This window comes from Arachis hypogaea, chromosome 15 (genome assembly GCF_003086295.3).
Source record: "Arachis hypogaea cultivar Tifrunner chromosome 15, arahy.Tifrunner.gnm2.J5K5, whole genome shotgun sequence".
Taxonomy (NCBI): Eukaryota; Viridiplantae; Streptophyta; class Magnoliopsida; order Fabales; family Fabaceae; genus Arachis; species Arachis hypogaea.
Genome location: NC_092050.1, coordinates 9,196,962 through 9,208,766, shown reverse-complemented (window position 1 = coordinate 9,208,766; position 11,805 = coordinate 9,196,962). Strand labels below are relative to the sequence as shown.

Here is an 11,805-nt window from a genome sequence, read left to right as displayed (position 1 = left end):
TCAACAATTAACTGCAATGACCCGAAACTCTGAACCCTCTTTAATTTCTAATTTTACACTGACTATTTCTCATTAAAAATACCCAATACTTATCACCTCAATACTATATTCAAAACCAACAAACCCAACTGCATCTAATAACCTTATCTTTTTTTTTTTTTTTGGTCTTGGAATAACCTTATGGGGTTAGCAGTTTCACTATAAGGACAGTTTCCCTTTTGATCTATTTTCCTCCTGCGTTTTTTTCACTCCTTTTTTTTTCTACCACTTTCTTACTTTTGACTTGAATAAATCATTTTTCAGTCCACTACTAACACGGACCAAACGCTCTCAACAAAGCGTATCATTGGGCTCATTCTTTGGGGAATACAAGGTCCACAGCAACCCACCGTTACGTTGCACGGGCGTTATATGTGTCCCTGTAAGAGCTGCCTCAAGCCAGCCATCAGCCATCAAGGGCCCCTATGCGACAAATTTGTCAAGCCGCCTCCCCCCAGCCTCGACACCATAACCACGTGTCGCTCACGAACTAAAGCAGAGGGAATATACGGATCTCTGTATGCTCATTCATCTGTACACTATAATTCTCTTTCTTTTTTTCGCGTATTTTTTCTTTTTGGTCATTCTTTCTATTTCTGATGCTAGCTACAACTGCTTATGCGATTGTTTCATCATGATTGGAGTTTATACAGTGACCTATAATTCATAAACAATTAACCATAGCTAACCAGAGGAAAAAAACAAAACTAACAACATGTGATTATCTCAACATATCTTCTTCGACTTCTTTTCTTTTATATTTTATCTTTTTTTTCAACAGGTTCTTTTTTATATATATTTTATTATTGATATAACATTTTTTTTATATCTTCTTATGTTTTACTTAAAAAATGAAGAATTTTATATAAACAAAATTATTTTAAAGTTGAATTATATATTCTTAAGTCCTAAACAACAAATTATCTTCAATGTGGTGTGGATATTAATTCAAATTCTATGTTTATTGTAGTAAAATTTTTGTGTTTTATATATCAAATTTTGATGTCATTTTTATTTTATTTTTGTGCTTTATATAACAATTTAAGTGTCATTCTTCTTCTTCTTTATCATTATCATAATCATCATCTTTTTTTTGTTTTGTTTTTTTTCTTTATTCTTGTCCTTCATAAAATTTTAAAAAATACACAAACAAATAAAAAAAACAAATAAGAATAAGAAAAAAAATGATGTTGATGATGGCGATGATGATGAAGATGGAAGAGAAATAGGAAAAAGAAAAAAAAATCAATTGAGAAAGGAAAAAAATAAAGAGGAGAAAAAAAAAAAGAGAAAAACACGAATGAAGAAGAAAAAAATATATATGTAGAATAAAGTATCGTTTTTGTCCCCAACGTTTGGGGTAAGTCCTATTTGTGTCCCTAACGTTTAAATCGTCTTATTTGTATCCCTAACGTTTATAAAAGTGATTCAATGTTATCCTATTATCAATTATACTAACAAATCAGATTATATTTTTCAATTATTCTCACTTAGATGTATTCAATCTCAATTAGGTCTCACTTGGATGTGTTCGATTTTAATATTATACCTACTATTTGTGTTTAGATTCAATTATGTCCCTAGAAAAGTGAATTATGTAAATGTTGTAGGAATTAATTTCAACTTTGATGAGCTATTTTTCGGAGTGGATCATCGATTCTATCCCAGACATTTGTATTCTAACTTCAAGAAGAGATTTTTAAAACTCAAACTAAAGTGTTCATGATGTGTAATTGACGGCAGGATAACATTGAATCACTTTTACAAACGTTAGGGATACAAATAAGACGATTTAAACGTTAGGGACACAAATAGAATTTACCCCAAACGTTGGGGACAAAAACAATACTTTACTCTATATATGTATTATGACTTGATTGGATTTAGTTATCTAAAATACTTGGTTGTCTAGAATTATTGTCTATGAAATACAAACGTTTTGTTAAATTGCCGTTCTACGTGTCAGACACATTTAGAACACGATATTTATTGACACTCATTCGACACATCTATTTTTTATATCCAATTGTGTTTTAATAAAAATAAAAATATTTCATCAAACACGCTTAAAGATCTCTAAATACCATTACATATCAACATATCTAATTTTATTTTTTATATATATTTTTAAAATGAATTTAAAAATAAAATATATTATTATTTATTAAAATAAAAAATATTTTAAATATTTTATATAATTAAAAAAGATAATGAGTTTCAATTTCACCCGTTAGGTTCGAGACTCTCTTCCTAAAGATAAGTATCCCTTATTTAAAAGTAAGGATTGAAGGGAATAAGAAAGAAGGAAGCCGAGGGGTTCCATAACGACTACCCATAGCTAATTTCCATCTTTACACAAGTGTGTTGATGATGAAATTCAACGAGTTCTTCCGATCAGTAATGGAAGAAAAGGGCGTTGTTGCTTTCTCACTTGCCTAGCAATCGCGGTGACTGTATCAAAAGTTATTATATGATATTTATAATTTTATATGCAATCTAAGCAGCTACTTAGGATTCAGAAGCGTCAGTACTTATCTATTTTAAGATCAGGTGTAACATTCCACATTTTTTTTAAATTTAAATATAAATAAATTATGATTTTATCTTATTAAGTTTAAATTTTATAAGTTTAGAAATTATTTTGTTAGGAATAATTAAATAAATTTAGAAATAGTTTTATTTTAAATTAATTAATATTTTTAAGTAACTTTATTATAACAGAATATTTTGTATAATTTTAGTAATTAAAAAATAAAAAAGAATTGTATAATTTAATTTAAGTAACTTTTATTCTGAAAGGTTACGATTTAATTTATTGATTTGATATCTTATTTTATAAATTACTCAATTGAAAATAATTAAATTAGTTTTATTAATATTCGGAGTTAAGTTAATTAATATTTTTGTGTAAATTTTTATAATTGGTTATTTTATCTAATTTCAAATTAGAATTCAGTACTGGAAGTGTTATATAATTAAATTTAAGAAATTTCTATTATGAATAAATTATATTTATTTTATTAGTTTGAGCTCTTAGAGATTAATTTACTAGAAAATGATTAAATTGATTTTTATAAATACTTTGGGTTTAAGTTAATTAAGGTTTATGTACAATCTTTACTATAATTAGAGTTATTTTATATAAATTGGAATTAATGTTTTGGTAATAGAAAAGTAATGAAAATATTATATCGTATAATCTAAATAATTGATATTTTCGGATTTAAATCGTATTTTATAAAATGTGATTAGTATGCTTATTTTATAATTTAAATTAGAAATAATTATTTGAGCTCGTTAATAGATTGATAGATAAAATCTTATGCATTTTGAAAATAATCTTTATAGTATTATATTTGAATCTTAAATTGTTATTCTATCTCAAATATTTTATAAAATTTATGTTACTTGCATATATTTTTCCTAGTCTTATGTCTCTTATTTTAATACGTACCGTTATTATCTAATACGTATAATCCCTAACCAATCACAAACGCATACGCACATTACCACTAACCCTTTGCCCAAGTGATCCACGTTCTTTCATTCCTTACCATTCATTTACACTCAACAATTCACCACACATTTTCAATAGTATAACGCATAGAGGGAGAAAAGTGGGAGACGAGAGACTGAGAAACAGGGGAAGAGGGAGTAAGAGAGCACGAGATGCAGAGGGAGGGAGGCTGTCGCACTTCTAGCCGCCGCTGCTGAAGCTCCCCTCACCACTGTCAACGTCGGTTAGGGCAGAGGAGAAGAGAAAGAATAACGGAGAAGAGAGACTGACGGGGAGGGTAATACGGTTGCTGTTGATTTGGAGCTACTACAAGAACGGCAGATCCTGCTTCTGATCCCTGTCCTTTTGATTTTTGGAGCTGCAGTGGATGGAGCTTGTCATCCACTACAAAATTTATATTTATTTATGATAATTTTTTAATGGAAGTTATTAAAATCTCTATAATATATTTTATTTGTGACAAATTATAAAACTCCCACTGATATAATACTCCCAATTCAATTAATTATTCTAAAATAATCTAACTCAAATAATTATTAACTCAGCCCAATCAAAAAAAAAATCAAACAGGGCTTTGAGAGAGAGAGAGAGAGGACGAGGGAGAGTGAGATCTCTCATTCTCTCTGAAACCCTAGAATCTCAATGTCGTCGCCATCGCCATCGCCACCGCCACCGCCACCGCCATTGTTGCTGTCCTTGTCTCCTTCGTCAGCACATCACCGGTGGAGTTATAAATGGAGGACGAGGTGATCGTGGAGCCTCTCTTCTGCTTCTGCGTCGTCTTCCAGGGTTCTTCCGCTGGTTCTGCTTTTGCTCCGGTGGCTTGAAGTAGTCAGAGCGTGGTTTCGGCGCGGACGCGGTGGCATTAGCTGAGGAGATCTGGAAGGCGAGTGAGCAGGAGTCTCTGGAAGCTTCGATTGAAGCTGCTTTCGAAGCTATCAGATCTCGTGGAACTGATTTTCATGTCGTTCCAAGTCATTGCAGTGAGAATTTCTTCCTAATTTGTTCTTGTTTAGTTCGAGACTTAAATTTTCTCACTCACTTCCGTTCAGAATTTGTTCAGACAATTACCGTGTTTTTGAGAGAGGTGAATTGAATTTGAGATCTCTATTAACTCTAATTTGTGCCTAGTTCAGCTTCATACGAATGCTTTCTCACTTGCTTCTATCATTTCAATGATTCCAGATTGCTATTTCTGCACCTTTTCTGTGGATTTCATGAACTGAATTGCAGAGAAAGCAAGAATTGCCTCAACTCAAGCTTCTCACGACTTCTAAAGTGAACGATAACCGAACAATCACACAACTGATGCTCTCATTGCGGATTTAGGATCAGCATCTGCTACAATTAATGGTAGCAAGAAAGTTTCACGCCAAGACATTGAGCTTGTAAGCAAATTCTACTAGCTTGTCAGGAAGCTAATTTAAAAAAATAAAATAAAATCTTGAAATAAATTTGTTTACAGATGCAGAATTTGATAGAAAGGTGCCTACAATTATATATGAATAAAGATGAAGTAGTGATAATGTTTTGATAATCAACTTTCTATATTAATTACATGATTTATTCACTATTAGATCTCGAAACTAATTTATTTTGCTCTTAAAAAGAGTCCATTTTGATTGTGTTGCTTGTTAGGTTAATCTCCTATTTTAGAGCTTGGAGAAATTATCATTTGATATGAGAGGCGTGGGAACTAAAGTCTCGAAAACTTGAATTTAAAGAGTCAGTGGAAAGGGTTGAAGAGGTGCTATTTGAGGAAAAATCTAAGGCTGATTATGTTCAACTCCTATTGCATCTTGCTCTCAAAGGGTTAAGTATCTCTTCTCTTTATAGACTCAAATCCATTGCTTTCGATCACTCTTGGATACACCCCATCCTTGATAATATCCAAACATTGAAAGTGAACTGGTCTTCTGATATAAAGAATTTAGTACCAAACAAAGTGTCTTTCTCTAGTCTGACGAAATTGGTTGTATATTATTGCAATGCTTGGTTGTATCCTACAATTATATTAATTTGATTGGGAGCCTGACTTAAGTTCCTATTATTTAGTTTAAGCTTGATTTGCTAGTTGTATAGTACCAGCCAACTTTGGTTGTATCTGGATTCTCTTGAGTTTTAATTGAAGATAAGGAATATAAATATGAGCATGCAGCAAGTTCAATTTTTTTTTGTTTTATTATTTTTATTTTTTTAATACATGTTACGTTTAATGGTTTTGCAGAAAATGGAGATACTCCTATTATTACACAATTTTGTGAACAAGGATGACAAAAATGCATTTTACGTGTGTGTACAAAGCAATATTAACGAAACAAAAGTGAGGATTCTATTTTGCTTTTAAATGCCATTTGGCTTTGTCTTTGATATTTGCTATGTTGTAGATCTGGTTCACATTGTAGGCCACCTTGTCTCTTCTTCTCATCAATTTATGTTCATGTGATACTCCTTCCTCTTCTCATTGATGATTTATTGTGCTTCTACAGAACAAAATTGCTAAGGATTCAAATACCATGAAGTTCGATGACGAAAATTTAATTGTTAAAGTTGGAAAGTGCTTAGAGGTTAGAAGATCCATTTGTTTTAATGTTTAATGAACATGGCCTTGGGGTGAACGCCTTGATGTTATCGAGGCTTTCATGACATAGAATTCTAGCATATTATGTAGGAATGTATTTGCTTGTGTCCTTCCAGGCTCCGTCCATCACAATTTTCTTTGCAGTATTGCAATTATTGGGACCTTAGTATGTGTTGGTATGGATCACTGTGATCTTTGATTGATTAAACATACATTTTCTCGTGTTATTAATTATTTTGTCGGTTCTCATCTTCTAGGAACGTGTCAAACAAAGATCCACACAATCTAAGGAACCCACACAGTTCACTTATGCTGATCAGTCAATGGAGGTAAACCCAACATATCATATGGTACTATTGTAATAGTGATGGAAAAGCTAGGTCCTCTGGTGCTTCTCAAAATCCAACGAGAGGGAGGGGCAGAGGCAGAGGCAGAGGTTCTAGCATGATGAAACAGACAACTCTTGATGGAGCATTTCGCTCATCTCAAAGGTTATGACTCAAACCTAGTAACCTACTCGTTTAAAAGAGAATGATGTTAATTTTTATATAATAGACTTTTTTTTTTAATTGAATACTATGTCTGGAGGGTAATAAATCCCATGTTTAATTGCTTGTTGAGCTATGGATATACCAGTAATTATGCCTGAATAAGCAGATATAGCTGAGTTATTTGTACTAGCTGAGTTTTTAATTCTTAAGAACTTTAACAAGACTGCCCGAGAACTCATTATGCGATTACAGAAGATTGATAGTGACAATTATTTTGAAGTAAGTAATCTCATATTTTAGTTCCCCTGAATTTTGTCATATTACTTATTCTCATTTGATGAATTACTGAAAAATTTTGAATATTAACAGATACTAGGACTTGAGTGATAATGATTAATTTTTCCATTTTTTGATGATACAAACTCTTTGCAAAATGTTAACCATCTAACTTTTTCTAATGAGAAAGGACATTGGTTTGTAGTTTATACTCAATTTGGTGTGCTGACTTAGATTTGAAAATCTCAGGTATTGCTTGGTAATTGTTGTTCAGTTTTATTGTTGATATGATGATGATTATGTCTAATCCAATTGGGCCCGTGACCTGAAAAGTAAAACACGTTTCAGACTTAGGTTTACTACTTTCTATCAAATACCATTGATAGGTTCAGTGTGTGTACCACAATATTAATATTGCTTAACAGTTCATTGTATGGTGTACTTTCTGCAGATGATTCTCAGCGGTGAAACACGGGGCACAAGGCAGATAGTTAAGGTTCTGAACAATGAATGGAAGGTTATTGCATATGCTAAACCATGATTCTCAATGGTAATTAACGGTTTAGTAGTGCCTAAACTGAGTAGAGTGAAATTTTAAGTTTTTGTGTCTATTTTTCCATTTCATACCAATTTGATTGATGTAATTTGTTTAAATTTGTATTCATTCCATACTAATTACTAATTTCTTTAAAGTTAAATAATTTTTAGTTTGATTGATGTAATTTGTTCAATGAATAATAGTGATTTATAGCTTTCAAATAGGTCCAGTTTCAATTTTAAATAGTTTGCAATAGTTCAGTTCGATGCAATTTTTTTTTTTAAATTCAGTTTTTGTGGGGGTTTTAAACCTCCACAAAAGTGTCAAAAACTGCCAAAAAATCCAATTTAAAACCCCCACAAAGCAGACAAAGAACTGCCACTAAAGTATGTTCTGGGGGTTCTGCAAAACCGCCACAAATAAGCTCGTGGCACCTCAAATTTTGGAGGTTTTAAAAACTCCCACTAACCTTTTGGTGGGGGTTTCAAACCCCCACAAACCAGAAAAAAACCGCCACAAATAGACTTAAATCTTGTAGTGATCGGAGAAAGCAAGCTGCCGCCACCAACTCTCAATTAAGCTAGGATCCTTCTCCTTGTTCTGATTCCAATTTTTCCATTTTTGAAATCGTAACACTCTCACCCTTACTCTGATTATACTTTTTTTCTCTTTCATGTACTTGTTTTAATCATGGTTGCCTATATTTTTGTTGCTCAGCCCCTTTTTGGCTCCTATTTCATGCTACAATTAGGTCGAGTATTGAAGCTGGTGCTGCCATGGGACGGTTGAAGCCATTACTGATTCTGATTTTGTTATCTGGGTACTGGTCTTATCTTCTCCTTAGGGTTGATCCATTTACATGTTTTGTTTTGTCACTGCTGTGGTTGCCATGTTCTGGTTTTAATTCTATTTTAGTTCTTGCTTTGTCTTGAATCCCTAGAGCTGAAATTGCTTGTGATTCTTATCCAATTTGAATCCTCTATTTTACTGCAACCATGGTCAGTGCTGCGAAGGCTAATATTGTTGCTGTTCCGGTTGCGTGAGAGTTACCGCTGCTGCCCTGAAACTAAAAGAGAAGAGAGTTGTTACGTTAAAGTATGCGATTGCGACATCGAGGTAGGGGGTTTAAAATGATTTTAATTTAGGAATGCCAACAAGATTTACTGAATAACTGTAAATAGTATTAATAGCTGTGAGTAATTAATTGATTATATGAATGTTGGATTGTGATTGCGATTGTGCTTGGTGCTGTGATTGAATTGATTATAATTATGTATGGTAGATGATTGAATTATTGATTATTGGTTGTTGAAATGGTTGTTTGGTATATTTCTATGGCTGTGAAAGTGACTTGAGATTAGTAGAGGATTGTGGTTTTGACTGATTATGTATAAATGGTTGAAACTAAGATAATCATTTGATATATTTGATACTGGATTGAGAATTATTGAAGAATTAGGGCCTAAAAGACTAAACTATTATTAAGAATCTGGTTTTCAAAATGGAATGGTTACTTTGAGGACGGCCTAGTAATTTGCTAGCGATCGAAATGGTATGAGATTAAAATCTGAGTAAACTTTAACAAGTGTAGTTGTTAGGATTTAAATTTGAAGGTTTCGTATTAACTGAAGATTTAGTTATGATTTTTCAAAGTTAAGCCATAAAATCTGATTTTCTGCATTACCTTTAAGTAAAAACAGTAACTTTGAAAGACTGTAACTAATTCTGTGATGATTGGAATTGCGTTGAACCAAGTCCTGGTTAAACTTGGGAATAATTGGGACTGAATTGGGGAGTTTGAGATCTTTTTATTAAATATAAGATTTATGGTGAATTTTTGAGTAATGGTTGTGGGATCTGATTTTTACTACAGAATTTTTGGAACAGCAGTAACTTGTTGGCTCTGCTGTGAATGTCCCGAATTGAATTTTGAAGCGAAACCAATTTTAAATGAAACTTTAGTCTATTATTTTAATGTCGTAAAATTTCAGAACGGTTGAACTTGCGGTTTAAAAGATACAAATTTTTGAAAGATGATGCATTATGAAGAAAAAGCCAGATTCTGTTTTCTTAAATTAGTAACTTTGAGAGTTTATAACTTTTGATCCTGAATAGATATTGAGATGCAACTAATTGGAGGTGAAAATTAAGTATGTTTAGCATATATGATTTAAATTTCAAGGTTTTCCATGTTTTAATAAGTGAGTTATGGGACTTGGAAGAGGTTGTGTTCAATGATTTGTAAAACAGAATTCTGCAGAGAATTACCTAACTTCGAAGCTACGTTACTTCTTCATTAAAAATGGTATGACCCTGGAACCAATTTAGAAAGAAATTTGGATAAGTTATGTTTAACCACATTAATTTTAAAGGTGGTTGGATTTAATTTGGATTTTATATGAAATTTCGAATGTTGTACGCTGCTGCTGTCTTCTGGTTTTAAGGCACTACAGAGCAGTCACGGTTTTGCTTATATTTCCGAAGCTAGATTCAGCGAAAAATTGTGATTTTTGTTTAATAGAAAGCTTAATCCGAGATGGTCGCATGGATATAAGGTTTGCATAATTCCGAATTCGTTTGATATTTTAAAAATAAAATTGAAATTAGATTGCCGATGTTGTTTTGGTGATTACTTGGATATGGAATTTAAGAAAATAGATTTTCTATACTATTATCAAATATTTTTGAGAATATATATATTGTTGTGGCAATTGCTGATAAGAGGTTGGTAAAATGTTGAGAAAGAAGGACCCGAAGGGGTGGCTAAGTCCTATTTTTAGAGGAAATTATGTCCAAATTTTTATAAAAGTATAAGAATTTAATTAAAATAAATTTAAGGCTTGATGATAACTTCACTGATTCTTTTAAGAAAAGATTATTTGGTTTATGAGGTTGTTGGTAAGGGCGTGGGTCTAGTCCCGCTTGCGTATTTGCAATTATGAAAGAAAAAGGAAAGAGTAAAGTACTTATTGTATGATTATCTGTTGCTTGAGGCAACCCAAGAGATATTGTTTGCTTATTTGTTGCTTAATGCAACCCAAGAGATAATATTTATTTATCTGTTGCTTAAAGCAACCCAAGAACTTCTGTAGGAAAACTAGGATACCTACAGCAATTTTTCGTCCCAATAGTATATTTCCTGCGAGTAGAAAGCAGAGGCTGTCTCAATAGAGCTGCTAATAATTATATGCGCATTTATTTGAACAAAAAATCGTATTCGGAAAATCGGAAACTCGTGACCGGATAAATGTCGGGAATGCAGGTGCTAACCGACACATGAGCTCATGGCTTGCACTAGGACTAGACATTCATCATATGCATCTATGTGACATTGTTTGGGTGTGTATATTGTAATTGGTTTGCCTAAGTGAATAATTCTGTTTAATTGCTAATTGCTATACTTGATGTAATTGCTCTTGGTTGTGTTTGAACCTCATTATCTGTGTTTGTAACTGATTGTTTGGATTGTGGTGATTGGATGTTGATTGAGTTGTTTGGGCCTGAGGCTATGACTAGTACGTTTGAGGTCTAGTTCTGTATAAAGTATCTGACTGGCTTAATGAACCTATACTTGGAGCAAGATGATCATTTATACCGCGTAGGTAACTTCTTTTATGTTATGGTCTAGTAAAATATGAAAAATCAAACTGGTTCAGCATAGACTTAATGAACCCATGCTTGGAACAGGTTGGTCATTCATACAGTCTAGGAAAACTTTTAAGAGCTTTATAAAGAAAATATAGGTCTAGGATTTTGAATAATTAACTAATGCTTTTAAAGAAGGTTAATTTTCTCTTAGATGTCTTTGAATGAAATTAACTATTTGCGATTTATTCTTTACTTTCACGGCATTCTCGACCTCTACTGAGAACATGTGGTTTGGTTCTCACCCCCAAATTTTCCACCCTTTCAGTGACACAGGTTTGAAGATGCGATATGAAGCTGCAAGCGATTAGTAGGCCTTCTTTACGGTTTTAATTGCTTTCATAGAGTCCCCTCGCTGTTGTCCCTTGAGATTTTATTTTACATAGAGGGGTAGGTTTAGTATATTGTATTTGAGTTTTATTTGGTTTCTTTTGTATTAAGAGTTATTATTAATAATATTTATGTGATTATTATTTGTTGAAAATCTTTGAAACATGACTTTACTGAATAAAAACAAAAATTTTCTGGCATTTTCTTAAAACTGAAACGCGAACTCGATACAAAGGCTCGATAATTAAGTAGTTAATACTAGAAAAGGTTACGTAATGTTCTTTCTAGTAGAAATACCCTGACTTAAGCAAGGTATTTTGCTGGAAGGGATGTTACATCAGGCCTGCTACACATACAAGCCTTTTTGAGTTACAAGTTTTACAAGTTG

General features: G+C 32.4%; 1 long non-coding RNA gene across 18 annotated transcripts; it reads left to right on the top strand.

Moving 5' to 3' along the window:
• Positions 1–3,524: 3,524 nt before the first annotated feature.
• On the top strand, positions 3,525–11,571 carry LOC112748767 (uncharacterized). Of its 18 annotated transcripts, XR_011873121.1 has the most exons (11): positions 3,669–4,539; positions 4,620–4,643; positions 4,742–4,944; positions 5,195–5,368; positions 5,784–5,879; positions 6,046–6,123; positions 6,395–6,628; positions 7,356–8,071; positions 8,194–8,262; positions 8,446–8,558; positions 11,356–11,571. It is a non-coding gene; the product is annotated as an uncharacterized lncRNA (long non-coding RNA). The 18 variants fall into 18 exon arrangements; XR_011873135.1 differs by lacking the exon at positions 4,620–4,643 and having other exon boundaries at positions 3,525–4,539; positions 4,790–4,944; positions 5,167–5,368; XR_011873136.1 differs by lacking the exon at positions 4,620–4,643 and having other exon boundaries at positions 3,577–4,539; positions 4,790–4,944; positions 5,213–5,368.
• Positions 11,572–11,805: the final 234 nt, after the last annotated feature.